The sequence below is a fragment of the Engystomops pustulosus genome, chromosome 10 (assembly GCF_040894005.1).
Source record: "Engystomops pustulosus chromosome 10, aEngPut4.maternal, whole genome shotgun sequence".
In the NCBI taxonomy this organism is placed as follows: domain Eukaryota; kingdom Metazoa; phylum Chordata; class Amphibia; order Anura; family Leptodactylidae; genus Engystomops; species Engystomops pustulosus.
The window spans coordinates 40500798-40519324 of record NC_092420.1 but is presented as its reverse complement, the minus strand read 5'-3'; the positions used below and the strand labels follow the sequence as shown (position 1 = coordinate 40519324).

Sequence of the window (18527 nt, the reverse complement as noted above, 5' to 3'; positions counted from 1 at the left end):
CCTGGTGCGGGGACCTTTCCCCGATTCCGGGCAGACCAAATATCATTAAAATTCTTGATTTTTTACAGGATGGTTTTTCTAAAGGGTTAAGACCTAACACCCTTAAGGTCCAAATATCGGCCCTAAGCGCATGTTTTGACTTCCCCTTAGCAGAGCACAAGTGGGTGAAGATGTTCATGAAAGCAGTCTTAAGACTGCGACCTACAATCCGATCAGATATACCAAAATGGAACTTATCACTAGTCCTAGACTCCCTTACGAAGCCTCCGTTCGAACCGCTCTCGGAATGCAGCCTGAAAGACCTATCTCTCAAAACCTCCTTCCTTGTGGCCATAACATCCGCCAGGAGAATTGGAGAACTGCAGGCCCTATCCTCCAAAGAACCCTTCCTGATCATCTCGGAAGACAAGATAGTACTGAAATTAGATACGTCTTTTCTCCCAAAGGTAGTCTCAGACTTCCATAGAAGTCAGGAAATCGTTTTACCATCTTTCTGTAACAACCCAAAGAATGAGAAGGAAGCGCTCTGGCATACTCTGGATGTCAGAAGAGCTGTCATAATCTATCTAGACAGAACCAAATCTTTCAGAAAGTGCAGAAACCTTTTTATTCAGTTTGGGGGAAAAAATAAAGGAGAGAAATCATCAAGTTCCACCATTGCTAGGTGGATAAAACAGACCATCTCTAAATCCTACCAGCTACAAGATGTGAGTCTTTCAAAAAACATAACAGCCCATTCTACCAGAGCTATGGCTACTTCCTGGGCAGAGAAACGGGGAGCATCCATCTCCCAGATCTGCAAGGCAGCTACGTGGTCAAGCACATCGACATTCCCAAAACATTACCGCCTGGATCTACCCTCTAGCCATGACTTGAGCTTTGGACGGAAAGTTCTCCAGGCTGTGGTCCCTCCCTAGTCTATTTATCTGGTAAGTCTCCAGGTGCCGTCATGGGGGACGTCATGGAAAAAGTGAATTAGTCTCACCGGTAATTCTGTTTCCATAAGTCCACCATGAAGGCTATATTTACCCTGCCCTGTGTTATTAATGATGGCTAATATCTTCTAGCTCTCTACTGGAACCTCCGGTGGTTATTTGGAAGACACTGGGGAACAGCGGCAGAGGAGGGGCCTTATAACCTTCGCAACTTCCTGTCCCTACCAAAGGTCAAGGTGCAACCTCCAGGTGCCGTCATGGTGGACTTATGGAAACAGAATTACCGGTGAGACTAATTCACTTTTTCTAAGCACTACTTGACTGCTTGCAGAGTCTCCTTCCACCTGCTGTTTTCAAATAGTCCCTTCACTTAATGATATACAGTAAAGAAAGATAAATATAATGGAAATCTTATCTACAGAAGCGCTGAAACTCTATTCCATGGCCCTTCTCATCCATTATACTTCAATAAGAAGATAAACACAATAACATTTTACCTCATAGAATATGTTTCATATGGGCCTTATTTATACAATTATCTATTATTATTATTTATGCAAACTGTCTAAGTTGCCAATAGCAAACAATCATAGCTCTGCTGTTTTTCCAAATCAGTGTAAAAATGAAAGCAAAGCTACAATTAGGTGCTAGGGCAATAAATACTGTTTTATAAAGACTCTTATGGTAAATTAGGCTATTTCTCTCATAAAATTATATAAAAAGACTTACCGTATTTTTATACGAGTATTTTTATCGAGTATAAGCCGAGAGTTTTTATTGAGTATAAGCCGACCCGAGTATAAGCAGAGACCCCTAATTTTACCACCAAAAACGATGAAAACCTATTGACTCGAGTATAAGCCGAGGGTGGGAAATGGATTGGTCACAGACCCCCCCAGTATATAGCCAGCCAGCCCCCTATAGTATACAGCCTGCCCCCAGTAGTATACAGCCACCCCAGCTTGCCCCCAGTAGTTATACAGCACTGCCCAGCTTGCCCCCAGTAGTATACAGCCCAGCCCAGCATTAAAAAAAATAATAAACTTATATACTCACCCTCCGGTGGCCCTGATCTGCAGCGCTGCTCCCCCGATGTCCGCGCGGGTCCTCTTCTGGCTTCCCCGCCCGTCTTCTGTACATCGCGCTGGGCGCCGGGAGACAGCAATGGCGTCGCCCAGCGCAATGTACAGGAGGCAGAAGAGGACATCGGGGGAGCAGCGCTGCAGATCAGGGCCACCGGAGGGTGAGTATATAAGTTTATTATTTTTTTAAGTATTTTTTAACTCGTTGTGACTCGTATATAAGCCGATGGGACGTTTTTCAGCACATTTTTTGTACACGAATATATGCTGTTTACATGCTGTTTATCTAATCCCTATCTATCTCAAACCATTCTCTCATATTTATACAGGATAGGTGTCCTGAAGACATGTACAGTATATAATCATACCATAAATGTATAATGATAGCAGGGCTCCAGTTAGCAGGGAACACATAATATGTGCACTGCTCTTCCTAGATCACCTATAACAGTGATCTGATGGGAGCACTGCGTTCAGTATGAGGGCTATTTTTAGGGCATGATGATTATATTAGTTCTGTCACTGGATCTTGCAGATGACACTGTGTGCAGGAATTCAAAATACTATCACACGGAGGGACGCACTCATGTATGATATAATCACATATACAATGCATTGATTATATGAACACACTGATTTAACATACATACTCATGTATACATACACAGAAACTTGCCATATTTCTGAAAGTAGCAGAATGGAACCATGATATAACTTTTATTCCCTCTTTCCTCTCTACTCCATGTGCCAACTGCTGAATTGTCATATCATGCTACTCAGTGTAATAGCAGCTCCAAGGAATTATGGGGGAGGTGTTAATCCATAAGATCCTGCAGTACTGCTGGATCTAACACAGGGGCAGAGTGACCACTGCTAAGAGGTAACCTTGGATTATACATCTATAATTTTTATATTTTTGTTTTGTGGTCTTTCCTTAGCAAAGTCATTAGACTCTTCAGGGGACCTATACTGTATATTTACCATAATGATGGCCATGCAGCACTCGCCATACCTGCCATCATTGCCTCCTTGCAATGCAGCCCCTGCCATTCCTCCTGCTCCAGCTCAGCTTCTCTTGCCGGGCTGAGGCTAAATTCACACTGCCGTGAGCCCGCCGCACCGTAGTACGGCGGGCACACGGCAGCGCGGGGAGAGGAGGAGGAGGTGAGCGCAGCTCACCCCCGCCCCTCTCCATAGAAACTAATGGCGCACAGCGCCGTAATACGGGGAAAGATAGGACATGTCCTATCTTTCCCCGGGCTACGGAGCGGTACGGTGCCGCACGTGTGCTGCACCGTACCGCTCCCGTACAGGGCCGTGAGCCCATAGGAGTGTATGGGGGACGTATATCGGCCGTATATACGTCGGCCGTATATACGTCCCCCATACTGTAGTGTGAATGTAGCCTGAGTCTGTGCTGGCAGCCTCTGCCTCCTCTCCCTGCTCCTGAGGTGTGTGATTGAGAGGGGTGGCAGTGCAGGACACAGCAGCCCTGATGCCTGTGATAACGGGCTGACTGCTCCAGCTACATCAAAGACAGGACACAGTCTGCGGCCTCTAACAGCATGGCAGAGGAGAAGGGACACCTGATTGGATGTGACAGTGAGTGAAGATGGAGAGGAGTGATGCGGCCAGCAGGCGGAGGAATCCTCAGTGTACAAGTAGCTGCCCGAGATGAATCCTCCGCGCATGTCCGGCCAGCAGAGGAAAACGAGGACGGTTAGAGCAACCAGCAGTGGGAGCCATAAATAAGTTTAAAGACAATTGCAAAGTAAGGAAGTATAATTTTTAATGAATACTTATGGCAAAAGTAACTATTTAAATGCCTTCAACTTTATTAAATATGACTATGGTGATAACCCGTTTAAGGGTCTTTTTTTTTTTGGTATATACAAGGGAAAGACTGTAAAATCATATTAAGTAATAAAAAATAGTAGCCCATGAAACTAGAACAAGTAAGAACTATCTATACCAGTATTGGTGATCCTTTTTAGAGGCTGAGTGCTGAAAAACTACAGTCAAATTTGGGTAGGAACTCCATTGATAATACAGCTCATCCCACACCCTCCTTGCTCCTCCTGCGGTACCAGGAAGCCAAGGATCTGTTGTTTTAAAATGATGCTGAATGCAGAACATCCTGGGCTGCCCTGGACTGAAGGTGGAGTCGACTTGAAGCGTAACTGTTAATTTACTTGACAAAAGAATTGCTCTAGCACAGCCGGAGAGGGCCACTGAAAACAATTCCAATGATGTCAATATCATATTTCTGGCATCTTTCTAGCCTGGGATATGGACACCTTTATCAGTCCTATCTGGTGTATCTACTACACCACAAAGAAAAAAATTTATATTAAAACCTGTCCATAATACACTTACATTGGAATAAAAAGATGAATACATGGCAACATCACAGTAAGTGTGTATATATATGTATGTATATATATATGTATATGTGTGTGTGAAGCTTCTCCAGAGGACCACCTTTCTGAAAAGACCCCTCCCTAAAAGACTTCTTTATTTTTTTTTTAAGTTTGTTTTTCCCCATTATACTCTACAGAAGCTGCCCCCATCTGCAAACCACACCTTTCCTATGAATATGTCACTGAATATATACTGTTCTGTGTGCACAAGATCTGATTCATTAGAATTGATGGAGAGCCTGAGCTCTGTCTTTATTTGTGCATGCATTCTTACTTCCACACATACACATTTCTGCTGAATTTCAAACAATGCGAGCTTTGCTCATACTATTTCCGAGGCAGTATAAAGAGACTTGCTCTTTGCAGTTGGATGACCTGAAGCATATGATCAGTCACATGCTTGTGACATCACTCAAGGTCCAGAGTTTTTTTTACATACTGCCAACAATAGCAAGGGCTGATATTCTCCTGCTGCCAGCAGCTACAGATCGTCTCCTAGTGACCCTCCCAAAAAGATCCGCCCACCCTCCTTTCAACTCCAGAGTACTGATGCGGATTCCCATGGCAACCACTCCAAACAAAGGCAGAGAGAGCCGCCAGGGGTACAAGGTACTGTATTTTTCAAACTATAAGACACTTCTTAATATAGGACGCACCCCAGATTTAGGCTTCAAAAAAAAGGAAAAATATATTTTACATTAATTAAAGTATTCCTGTTGGTTGCACTAAAGCACAGTACACGCAGCTCTGCATGATCTATACAGATACGCACGCAGCTCTGCATGATCTATACAGATACGCACGCAGCTCTGCATGATCTATACAGATACGCACGCAGCTCTGCATGATCTATACAGATACGCACGCAGCTCTGCATGATCTATACAGATACGCACGCAGCTCTGCATGATCTATACAGATACGCACGCAGCTCTGCATGATCTATACAGATACGCACGCAGCTCTGCATCATCTATACAGATACGCACGCAGCTCTGCATCATCTATACAGATACGCACGCAGCTCTGCATCATCTATACAGATACGCACGCAGCTCTGCATCATCTATACAGATACGCACGCAGCTCTGCATCATCTATACAGATACGCACGCAGCTCTGCATCATCTATACAGATACGCACGCAGCTCTGCATCATCTATACAGATACGCACGCAGCTCTGCATCATCTATACAGATACGCACGCAGCTCTGCATCATCTATACCGATACGCACGCAGCTCTGCATCATCTATACCGATACGCACGCAGCTCTGCATCATCTATACCGATACGCACGCAGCTCTGCATCATCTATACCGATACGCACGCAGCTCTGCATCATCTATACCGATACGCACGCAGCTCTGCATCATCTATACCGATACGCACGCAGCTCTGCATCATCTATACCGATACGCACGCAGCTCTGCATCATTCATACGCACGCACGCAGCTCTGCATCATTCATACGCGCGCACGCACGCAGCTCTGCATCATTCATGCGCACGCACGCAGCTCTGCATCATTCATGCGCGCACGCACGCACACAGCTCTGCATCATTCATGCGCGCACGCACGCACACAGCTCTGCATCATTCATGCGCGCGCACGCGCGCAGCTCTGCATCATTTATGCGCGCGCACGCGCGCAGCTCTGCATCATTCATGCGCGCGCACGCGCGCAGCTCTGCATCATTCATGTGCGCACGCGCGCACGCAGCTCTGCATCATTCATGCGCGCACGCACGCACGCAGCTCTGCATCATTCATGCGCGCGCACGCACGCAGCTCTGCATCATTCATGCGCGCGCACGCAGCTCTGCATCATTCATGCGCGCGCACGCACGCACGCAGCTCTGCATCATTCATGCGCGCGCACGCACGCACGCACGCAGCTCTGCATCATTCATGCGCGCGCACGCACGCAGCTCTGCATCATTCATACGCGCGCACGCACTGAGCTCTGCATCATTCATGCGCGCGCACGCACGGACGCAGCTCTGCATCATTCATACGCACGCACACAGCTCTGCATCATTCATGCGCGCACGCGCGCAGCTCTTCATCATTCATGCGCGCGCACGCACGCACACAGCTCTGCATCATTCATGCGCGCACGCACGCACGCAGCTCTGCATCATTCATGCGCACGCACGCAGCTCTGCATCATTCATGCGCACGCACACAGCTCTGCATCATTCATGCGCGCGCACGCACGCAGCTCTGCATCATTCATGCGCGCGCACGCACGCAGCTCTGCATCATTCATGCGCACGCACGCACGCAGCTCTGCATCATTCATGCGCGCACGCACGCAGCTCTGCATCATTCATGCGCGCGCACGCACGCAGCTCTGCATCATTCATACACACGCACGCACGAAACTCTGCATCATCTATACAGATACACACGCAGCTTTGCATCATCTATACAGATACACAAGCAGCTCTGCATCATTCATACAGACAAGCACGCACGCACGCAGCTCTGCATCATTCATACACACACGCACACAGCTCTGCATCATTCATACACACACGCACACAGCTTTGCATCATTCATACGCACGCAGCTTTGCATCAGTGCTGGACCCTCCTGACCTTCGGTCTATAAGACGCAGGCACTTTTTAGCAAGATTTTTTTCTTGCTAAAAAGTGCCTCTTATAGTCCAAAAAATACGGCAAAAACCCTGCTAGCAGGCAAACAACTGCTGATATCTATATTAGCTCAGTGCAGAGTTGGGCAAAATATTTTATACTTTTACAGCTGTTCTGGCTGAAGTGGCAGCCTGGGTGTCCTTAGATGACTCTGAGTGCAATAGGTTTGCCGCCACTGATCTATACAATCTATAATTAATATTTAGAAAGATATACATTACATTCAGTTCACAGAATGGAACTGAATGAATGGTTTGATTTCTCATGAGCTTAATCTGCGAATGTTATTAGTCATTAGAGAACCTGAGGTTGCGTGAACAAGGGCAGAACTTGACAGATGGTGCCGAAACCAGGGAACTACACTTGAGGAGCCGAGAGGGCCCCCAGACCGGCAATCAAAGGGTGCTTTCTGGCCATTCTCTGGACCGACCTGAGCCTGATCAACTCCACTGAACAAGGCAAGTTCATTGATTTATTTATTTATTTATTTTTTTATTTTTTTTTTTTTTAATCTTTGTCTTACCTGTGACGTTGGTCTAGTGTTTGAGTTAGTTGCACTTCTGAGCCGACCCGCGGGCTGCGCCTAAGTGACAGGTCTAGGACTCTGCTGTGTAGCTCCAAGAATTTATATGTTGTTATAGTGTCACTGCCAACAGTATTTTTGCATCTAGATTTGTATTTCTTTTCACACAGTAAGGGAAATAATATGTGTGGTAAGTATTGCCACCATGTGTCCATCTTTCTTCAAGTGTACATACACTAGGTATACTCTCAAAGAGTAGAACAGTAGTCTAGATGTTCTGTTTTTATATGTTTATGACCTAGCCACCTGACCTGATTTAAAACCTGATCTAAACTTATATTGTCCCTTGTGTGTTTTTTTTAGCCCAGAGAGCTGATTCAAGATCAAGGTTCTTATGTTATGTATAACCACTGTTTTTCCCCAGGTTTATTCTAGAGACAGTTTAGACCTCAGAAATATCAGTAAAACTCCATATAAATAATTCTAAAAAGACCAGTGATCCAAGGTCACCAACATTGAGAAGTACTGGCTCTAAGCCAAGGACAGTAAAGGAAAATTATAAAGGCTCATGGCTCATTATTGGAGTAATCGAACAACAACTTATCTTCAGACGAGTTTTCCCAACTCAAGGAACGACTATCCAAACTCTTGAAGGAACATCGTACAACAGTGGAGGACACCAAGAGAAGAAGGTTTCTAAGGGACACCAAGGATTGCAAAGCCAAGAGGGTCTACAGATTGGAGGAAGGATATTTCCGATTCGGACAACGACGCAGCGGATCATCTTCGAGAGATTCCTCATACACAGATTCTGGTCTGGAAAATCAACTTTCCCAACACTCTTTTTTAAGCACATGTGGAAGACCAAGGTCTCGCAGACGAGGAGGGGCAGAAAGCATCAGAACCTACGGGGACCCAATGACGACCAGATCGCAGGTAGGACAAATCCCTTTGACCCCACACAGTCATTAGTTGTCAACATCTCCTCCTACTCCTACTCCTTTTGTCCCGCTTACCAGCTGAATACATTCCAGCTAGAGATCGACCTATAAAGGTTCTACAGGAACCTTAGACTACAGGCCCATTTCCAGAACTCATCAGAGAGTCCGAACACAAAGGGAGCTTCATCCTCTATGTGTATCAGTGCCAAAGATCTTGGACTGAAATCTAAGAGCTCATATATGCCCCCCAAATCCTGTGCCCCAGTAGAAACCTATATACAATTAGTATCCAGGGATTTAGAAAAATTTCGCCACGGTTTCCAGCTGGGCAGATTCAGGACCCATTCCAACATGAGGCCACTTGACCACCAAGCACTTAGATCTCTGATGGACAACAAACATTAAGTAATCAATTCGGCAAACAAAGGGGGAACCCTTGTCATTATGGACAAAAAATAACTACATTAACGAGGCCCTTAGACAGCTTAATGACAGTGAGGTTTACGCCAAGATTCCAGGTGACCCGGTCTTCCAGGTTAAAGACAAAATCCACACTATCCTTAAGGATACTGTCAGGCACCATTGATTATCAGACAGTGAAATTCCTCACCAATCCCCATCCAGTGACTCCCGTCTTCTATACACTGCCAAAAATACACAAGACCCACTATAAACCACCAGGGAGGCCTATAGTAGCCTCGACTGACTCCATTCTGTCACCACTATCCATCCTCCTAGAAAAAGTCCTCACCCCCCTCATAAAGAAATCTGACTCATTCTTACTATACATCATCAATATTCTTGGTCTTCACTGAAGATAATCCGTCTAATCGGCACTTGCAGACCCCTAGGAATCCTCTTAACCTTGAGGTATTCTGCGAGGGTTGCACAGTGCAATTCGTAAGTCGACGCATTTGAGACACGTTACATTTACCCAAATCCACTATACATACAGAACTCCATAATAAGGACTATTTCACGTGTCAGACAAACTTCGCCGTCTACATCATTAAATGCCCACGTGGACTTGTATGCATTAAGGAACGGATGGGACAACACAAGTCCACCATTCGTAATAAGAACTTGCTACTACCCTAACCAGCTCATTTTGATGCAATGCATCACAACTTGGCACAGCTCAAATTTCAGGTTATTGAGAATGTACCCCCATTGAGAAGGGGTGGTAACAGTATCCAGCTGCTGAAAAAGCGTGCGGCATACTGGATCCACAACCTACAAACACTTGAACCAAGAGGACTTAATAGAGAATACGATGTACACAGTTTCATCTAATTCCCTTAGTGTTACCATGTTCTGTGCGTAATGTGAATGTATATGTTATATTTTCTAATTACTTCTATCCTTTTTCTACAGAGATGATAAAATACGTTCGACTTTAGTGATGGGAAGACTCGACACATAGCACAAACAGCAGCACATCCCTGTTAGGCTACATGTATCCACTGCCGTGGCCCCCATTTCTGTACTATACATCCTCTGTATAAAGAATATTCTTGTAGGAACCCCAGTCCATTCGTGACACTCTTATATTATGTGCCTGCACACTATACATGTTGAACCTCAAGACATGAACACTCCTGGAAGCGCGTGCGCACATAATCTGGCCGCGCGCCTAATTTGTTGCACCGTGTGCCCAATTTATCGCACCTTGCCCTTATTATTACGTCATTCTACCGCGCCCCTAGGGGATGTACTTCCTGCTTATATACCCAGCACACGGCATCAAACACTAGCGCATTCCATGGTGTGCAGTAGCACAATTCCCAGCGCCCTCTACAAGTACCTGTTTTTTTCATCTTGCCTTGGTAAGCACTTTCCTGAACCTCTTGCCTTACAGAGATAGTTTTAAACCTATCTTCTATGTATCCCAATGTCCTATACCAGCAACAAGGAGCTTGTATTGTCTTATTATATTGTCCTATCCTATACTTTGTCTCTGTACCTTTTGACACAGGTCTATTATGCATTACCTATATGATGACCCCTGCGATTTGGTCTCATACTCACTTTATAAGCACCAGTTTCTGTCTTCCTACTACAATATATGGTGTTTTCATGTTATTTATCTCTTTACATTTTTGAAACTTGTAAATTGATCCTTTTGTATACATGTTGTAACCTAGTCCACTGTTATATTACCATTATGGTTACTAATTATATGTTTATGTATATTTCTGTTTACAGAATTTGACAAAGGCCATACAGGCCGAAACGTCATACGCCATTGCGTATTTTCGTAACTTGAAGATATTTAAATGCATATTGAAACATACCAGAGTGCTTGATCCTAATTTGTATACAGTATCTTGGGGTAGGATCCCTGGATCAGTTGCACCTACATTACTAGGTTGTGCAGCCTGAATATATTATCTACAAGATGGTCCTACATCTGCATACCTGGGATGAAATCCGGATTACAGCATATTGCAGCCAAGGGTCTATGTGCTGATGCTAGAGTCTGGGGTACATTTACTTACCCGTCCGGAAGAGATCACAGAAAGTGCATTGTCTGAGGATCATGCACTCTGCCGCAATTCACTAAGATCGTGCGCCAGATATCCTGCATGTGTCGCTTTCACGCTCCGGTCCACCTTCTTGTGGTACATGTAAGTTCTTGCGACACAATTTTAAAGTTAAATCCTGCGCTCAGTCCGAATCAGTCGGATCGTCCGATGGCCTGCCCCTTGATTTTGGTCACATGGAAGCCAACACAGCTGTGCCAGAATCTGATCGCGTGTGACCACAATCCCCTGTTAAATATCTGTCATAGCCGCGCAAGACTCAAAAATGTCAGAAAGTCCTGCAGGATGTCACCGAAGAAAGAAGACAGGTGTGGAAGCCAGAAGAGTAGCCGCGCTGCGCATCGGGGCCGCCGGAGGGTGAGTATAAAAGCCCTGCAGGATGTCACCGAAGAAAGAAGACAGGTGTGGAAGCCAGAAGAGTAGCCGCGCTGCGCATCGGGGCCGCCGGAGGGTGAGTATAAAAGTTAATTTTTTTTTATTGCTGTATTGACTCGTGTATAAGCCGAGGTGAGGATTTTCAGCACATTTTTTGTGCTGAAAAACTTGGCTTATACACGAGTGTATACTACGGTAAGTGAATGAAATCTGGTGCAGAGAACTGAATCATGAAAGATAAAATGAAGTAAAATAAAATGGATAATAAAGATTATTATGTGTCATATTCCTAGCAATGAAGTAGTAAATAGGTTGTGAAATTTATGACAAATTGACCCCCTGAACACTTAGATAGTAATGTGACAATGGTCAGGAATGAGACAAATTAATCGGGACAACAAAAATCAAACTGATGCATATGATGTGTAATGACATACATGGTAAAGAACAAGATGGTATGAGACCAAAAAATGAAAAAAGTAAGCACATACAAATGAAAATATATGTGAAACAATGAAAAGTGAAATGTACAAATGAGAACATATGTGTGTGGACGATACATGAAGCGTAGTGGCAAAAACGTGAAAAATATTAAAATATAATTAAAGTATAACTTTTAATATATATAGATAAAAGGAACCACGTTCAAGGACATGGTACTAGTCAAAAACCACTCATTTGTGAGAGTATTATTAGGTAGAACCACAGGAACGGACGACAGTGCGCCGCACCAGAACATAACTATTTACAGCAACAACACGCGAGAGCATATAGAAGCCACAGGTAATAATGTAAAAACACCAGTATTGGGAGTATTAAAAGGTTGGATCTCACCCGTCTTCTTCCAGGGACAGCTGACGTAGGAACTTGCTGAGTTCAGTGATGACCTACTAGTCCCTAGTATAGCTGAATACCTGGCCCCCTTTGTATTGCTCCCGGCTCGTCCGTTCCTGTCGTTCTTCTCTCATTAGGTACTCTCACAATTGAGTAGGTTTTGACTAGTACCACCTCCTTGAACGTGGTTCCTTTTATCTATATCTATTAAAAGTTATATTTTAATTATCTGTGTCATTTTGCTAAATTTGTATTATCAATGTGATGCCGTGGTCTACTGCTGGTCCTACACATGTTACTTACAGGTTTCAGTAACTTTGGACAGGCTGTCTACTCCATTTAACTACATCAATAGACAGGGCATCTTCAGATGTTATATGTTTTGTCTCAGTTTTGGTCAGCTCTACTAATTGTGTTGTTTGTTTACAGTTTGTAGACATTATGGATCTTAGGTCACGAGAGGACTTGTGGTGAACAATAATTGATCGTGCCCTACAAGGTGACATCACAGTGGGAGAGACTGAAATGCATGGATATTGCCACATTGGAAAGCACCTGAAAATCAACATTCCATTGACGTGTGAAGGTGTGGTGGAATAAAACATTTCTAGAAAAATATATTGAATCGCATCTTGTTACTAGGGGCTTGCGCGTCCAACACTTTCTGTCTTTTCCTGTAAAAGATGCTACCTTCATCATGCAATGGTAAGAGATCTGTGCTGCCTCCTCTAAGAAGCTTTTGGTATTATTAACAGAACTGGGTGAAGGGGCATGGCCAGAACCGAGCTGAGCAAACGTGTGCCGCCGAGCTCCCGGTTCCCATAATCCTATCCCTGAAGGCTGGCAGCCATCCTTACCCTCCTGTCTTCCTCTCCACAGCGGACAGGCTCAGGACACCGTCCTCTGCAGTTGGCGGCGATATCTGAGCTGCCGCCCAGGTAGTTCCGCCGGACTCCCTCCTCAGCCTCCTGCCACGGACGCCACGTGGGATCTGGCGCGCAGTGCGCACTCCTCTACCTGCGGTGGCGGGAAATCCCCTCCGGACTGCATCCCCGGCACCACTCCTGCTTCGGACCGCGGGGTAAGAAGATCTGCCTCCAGCCCCTCCTGTGTTGCAGTTGGCCGGGTGGCAGCCCCATTCGGTAGCAGGCGGAGCCGCTCCAGTCCAGAGTTCATCCCATATCGGGGGTCCGGCCTCCCTCCATTAATCCCTGCCTGAGTGGGAGATCAGGCCACTGTTGTGCCCACCTGCATCCTGCTGACACACATGCCCTGGACCCCCATAGCTGCTCCAGCACTGCACACTGACCTTGCTCCAGGACTTAATCCTTACACTGCTGGCAAATCCAAGGAGAAGGTAGGACTGCGCTTTCACCGCCCTTGGCTACTGGTTCTGGGGATCTCCTGCCTGTGTACAATATCCGGAACTGTCCTGCACCTTGGTGGCCCCAGTGTGCCTCTCTCTCATTGGGCTCTATTTTATATTAACCCTTCCAGGCCGAATCTATTACCATGGGCAATAGGAGAAAGACAGCCAAACTATCTAAAGCAGCAGGTGCCTCTGCGCCTCCCTCAGACGATTAATCCATCCCAGGAAACCCCCCGCTCCTCTTCTTGGAGCCGTTACATGCTCAGGAATGCTCTACCTCACAAGCCGTGTTGGCACAGATACAAACCAAAGCTGACAAAAAATTGGGGAATTTCTCCCGCACACAGCCTTGCTCTCCGTAGGGGTCCCCGAACCCATCCCCCTCCCTCTTTGACGGCTCCCAGAGCCTGCCACAACTTGAATGCTTCTGACCCGTCTGGGGTGTTAGATCGCAAGTTTGTAGAAGTGCTGGCGGCCATAAATATGTTCCAGACTAAACTTGTTACCAAAGTGGATGAGCTCAGGCAGGAATTTGTTATACTGAGACACGACGTTCATAGAGCTAAAGGAACGTATTACAGCAACAGAGCGCAGAATATCCGAGGTGGAGGATGTCCAGAGGCCCATGCAGATCAGTGAGTTACAGTGCCAAATGTCTGCATCCGTCGACAGAGCCGACAATCTGGAGAACTGTCTGAGAAGGAACAACATCCAGGTGATCGATCTTCCTGAAAAAGTCCGATATCCTTTTTCGAAAAATGGCTCAAAGATATGCTACCCCCAGAAACTTTTTCTACTTTCTTCACAGTGGAGGGGGCTCATCGAGTGCCATCCCGTCCTGGCCCGCCAGGGGGCAATCCTAGAGCCTTCCTGGCCCAGCTGCTGCACTCCAGGGACAGGGACTCTATCCTTAGGGCGGTCCGGACCAAGGGTGAAATACGTTATGCCGATAATAGAGTATCCTTTTATCCCAATTTCTCTGCATCAGTGCGAAAGCAAAGAGCCCATTTCACAGAGGTCCGTGCCCGTCTCCTAGACAAGGGATATAAATGTTCTATGATATATCCCTCAAGGCTCCGCATCGTGGATGATCAGAAGACCAGATTCTTCACATCTCCAACAGCTGCTCTAGGATCAGCCTCCGCCTCCTGAATGATAACAGACAATATCCTTTCTTGTTCCTTTGTGGCTCATATTTTGATGTATACTTGATTTGCAGGGGCCTCTTATCCCCCTGTACCTTACATGTTTCTGACACCAGTGAAGGGCCTGAGTACAGTATAGGTGATATAGCACGTTGTTCTTGTTCTCAGTTCAAGGATATTTACTTCCCCCTTGGTCACTCGGGTCTGTTGTGTGTGTCAACAAAAAAAAAAAAATTGTTTTGGGGGGCTGTATTAAACCCCCCCAATGTTTCCCTTCCTTTTCTCTCTCTCCCCTTAATTTTGGCTGCCTCCAATATCCTGTGGTTACAAATTTACCAATGGGTTGGGGTCCCGGGACAAACGGTGTGGATTTGTTGTAAGTTAGAGACCACTGTTCTTCTGCTACTAGTTTGGTTCGAAGGTATAGGTCTGCACTACTGCTGTTAGGGTGTTAAGATAGGGGGTTCCGAGTTTACGGGGATTGTTCACTCTGTTATAGTTGTTTTATCATGTTTTTGTCTGTCCATCTGTCAAGGTCTCTGTGGAATGAAAGGATGAATGCCTGGTTGCTCATATCTCCTTCCCCTCATCCATTCCCCTTCCGTTAATATGACCTCCCTCAAAATTATGAGCTGGAATGTCAGGGGCCTCAACTCCAAGTTTAAACGAGCCCTGATCTTGGATGCTATTGTGTGCATTCATGAAACCCACCTGACAGGCCAAAAGGTCCTCTCTCTGAAGCGGCATGGGTGGCCAGAGGGTATCATTCTTCTTACTCGGTATTTTCCAGGGTGTATCCATACTTATATCCAAGGCACTTCCTATAGAGATTATACAGGTAGCGCCGAATCACTTTGGCCACTATGTGGTCCTACATTGTACTTTGTGGGGATTCGCATTTACCTTAGCAGCAATCTATGTCCCTCCTCCCTTTGACCAGCTATTTTGCACTTAGTATCTGGTAAATCTGGTAATCTGCATTGGTGACTTTAATGCAGTCCCTGAAACCCTCTATGGATCGCACAAGTGGCCTAGATCCGGGCTCGGGCCAACTGAATGAGTGGCTTCTATCCCTTGCCTTAACTGATGTATGGTGTAGCAAACACCCCCAGGAGGGAGAATACTCCTTTTATTCTTCTTATTGACCTGGCTTTTGCTTCCTTGAATTTGTTACCTCATGTTGAACAAGTACAATATTGCCCGCGCAGCACCTTGGATCACTCTGGCATGCTTGTCCGTCTCCTCGTAGGCCCTCCCAGCGACTGCCGCCTGCTTGGCTCCTACCCCCAGCTGTTCAGAGTACTGTTAAGGCAGCACATGGTGAGTTCTGGGATACACATTCAACACACCCTGACCCTCTTCTAGTCTGGGACTCATACAAGTCCTCAGGGGAACTTTCATCTCAGGTGCGGCGGGGCATAGGAAGAAATTGAATGCGCAGGAAGAAGAGCTGTCAGCTAAGTTAGTTAGTACAGAAAAGGAATATCTTGAATACCCTACCCCAGAGAAAAAGAGAGCTTGGACGCAGGCGCAGAGGAACCATTTAGCTGCAGCAAAAGAACGCACCAGTAAGCGCTTGCTGGCCAGGGAGGCATCCTTCTTTGAGTTTGGGGATAAAAATGGGAAGCTGCTGGCATATCTCTCACGGGATGAGCGACCCTGTGCCTCTATCCCCTCTATCCTAGATGGCAGTGGAGCCCTGGTCACAGAACCCGGGCTATAAACATGGTGTTCCGTGAGTTTTACTCCTCTCTTTACTGTTCCAGATCGTCTGCCTCTTCCGCTAAGATGGCCCAATTTCTGAACAATCTTCCATTGTGGAAACTCACAGCCGCGCATTCGTCAGAACTTGACGCACCAATCTCTGCGGAGGAGGTGGAACTGGCTATACAGTCGCTCCCCCCTTGTAAGACTCCTGGCCTGAATGAGTTGGGTGGGGAGTGGTACAAGGACAACAGTGAATCTTTGGTTTCTCATCTTCTGCGCCTGTACTCTGAGGCGCTGGAAAGAGGCTCCCTTCCTGAATCCATGCGAGAGGCCCTCATTGTAGTTCTACCTAAGCCATGGAAAGACCTCCTGCTTCCATACTCATACCGCCCAATTTCCCTCCTAAATTCTGAAATATTGGCCATGAGACTCAATAAAGTAATACTGTCCCTGGTCCACCCGGACCAGATGGGCTTTATGCCTGGTAAAGGAACTGACATTAACATACAAAGACTCCACCTGAACATTGCGGAGGGCTCGTCAGATACCGGATTCATACTATCCCTGGATAATTTTGACTATGTGGAATGGCCTTATTTGTGGGCCCTCATGCCTAGAATAAGTATTGGCCCCCACTTCATAGCATTAGTCAAACTACTATATCACCAACCTAAAGCTAGAGTTAGGACCAACCTTAACATCTCCGCCCCCTTTGCTATGGCCAGGGGTACTAGACAGGGGTGCCCATTATCCCCCATCCTCTTCGTCCTTGCTATTGAACCCCTTGTTGTGGCGATCCATTACTCTGAAAATATCAAGGGCATCACTAGATCTCCATGTATGCCGATGACACACTTGTGTACCTGGGGGATGTGGGCCCATCTCTGGTATCCCTCCTGTCTCTGAATGTTATGGGAGTTTCTCAGGCCTCAGTGTTAACTGGGATAAGTCGGCCCTTTTCCCCCTTTCGGAGAACGGGGTAGTTCCCCCTCCCCTCCCAGTCCCGGTCCAAGTAGTATCCAAATTCAAATATCTGGCGATACAGATATCACGCAAGATTCAGGCTTATGCGGAATTAAATATCGACCCATCGATAAATAATACTGAGTCTCGCTTGAAAGCCTGGTCTACCCTCACTCTGTCCTTGTATGGTCATATTAACATCTTTAAGATGATCTTCCTTCCCAAATTTATATATCTATTCTATTCATGCCCGGTACTACTTCCCAAGAGTCTGTTCAAGCAACTATATGGTATTCTCCGGTCCTTCTACTGGCAGGGTGGCGCGCCACACTTTAGTTTAGCGTTACTCCATGCTCCCAAGTCTTGGCGTGGGCTAGCAGCTCCAGACCTATATTTGTACTATTTGGCCTCCCAGATGGTATACGCCTATTGGTAGACAGACATAGACAGGGGTAATGCTGCTACCGCTCTGACTGGAGCCTTAATAGGTTTGTATGAAGCTCTTCTTTACAGATATAACCCCCCATCTACTATCCCACTTCCTATGCTTACGGTGGCGGTGTGCTGGCGCAGGGTGCAAATTATGGTAGGAGAAAACGGCTCCCCTCCTCTCTCACCCAGGACTCCGTTATGGCTAAACCCATGGCTCCCCCATCTTCTTTCTCTCCCTGGATTAGAGGGGTGGCAGGAGTGAAATTGCTTCAAGAACAAAAAGCCAGGCCATTTGACAAAGCCCTAGAACAGTGATGGCTAACCTATGGCACTGGTGCCAGAGGTGGCACTCAGAGCCCTTTCTGTGGGCACTCAGGCCATCACCAGAGATGACTCCAGGTATCTTCCTGCAGTCCCAGAAAGCCCAGGACTTGCTGTGCACAGAGCTATTTTAAGTGACAGCTCTACCAGGGACTATTTTCATTGGTGTCCTCAGGGTGCTGGTATCAATGAAAACTGTGACAGAGAAGGGAGTATAAATCACAAATTAAATTTCTGTGTTGGCACTTTGCGATAAATAAGCGGGTCTTTGTTGTAGT

The 18527-nt window shown here is 46.1% G+C and overlaps 1 long non-coding RNA gene across 3 annotated transcripts; it reads left to right on the top strand.

The window, feature by feature from the left end:
• The first annotated feature begins 2182 nt into the window (after positions 1 to 2182).
• Positions 2183 to 18527, top strand: LOC140103924 (uncharacterized). 3 transcript variants are annotated; one of them, XR_011850207.1, is made up of 6 exons: positions 2183 to 3105; positions 3429 to 5046; positions 7388 to 7554; positions 8044 to 8555; positions 9935 to 11187; positions 12742 to 18527. It is a non-coding gene; the product is annotated as an uncharacterized lncRNA (long non-coding RNA). The 3 variants fall into 3 exon arrangements; XR_011850208.1 differs by lacking the exon at positions 12742 to 18527 and having other exon boundaries at positions 9935 to 10386; positions 10766 to 12103; XR_011850206.1 differs by lacking the exon at positions 12742 to 18527 and having other exon boundaries at positions 9935 to 12103.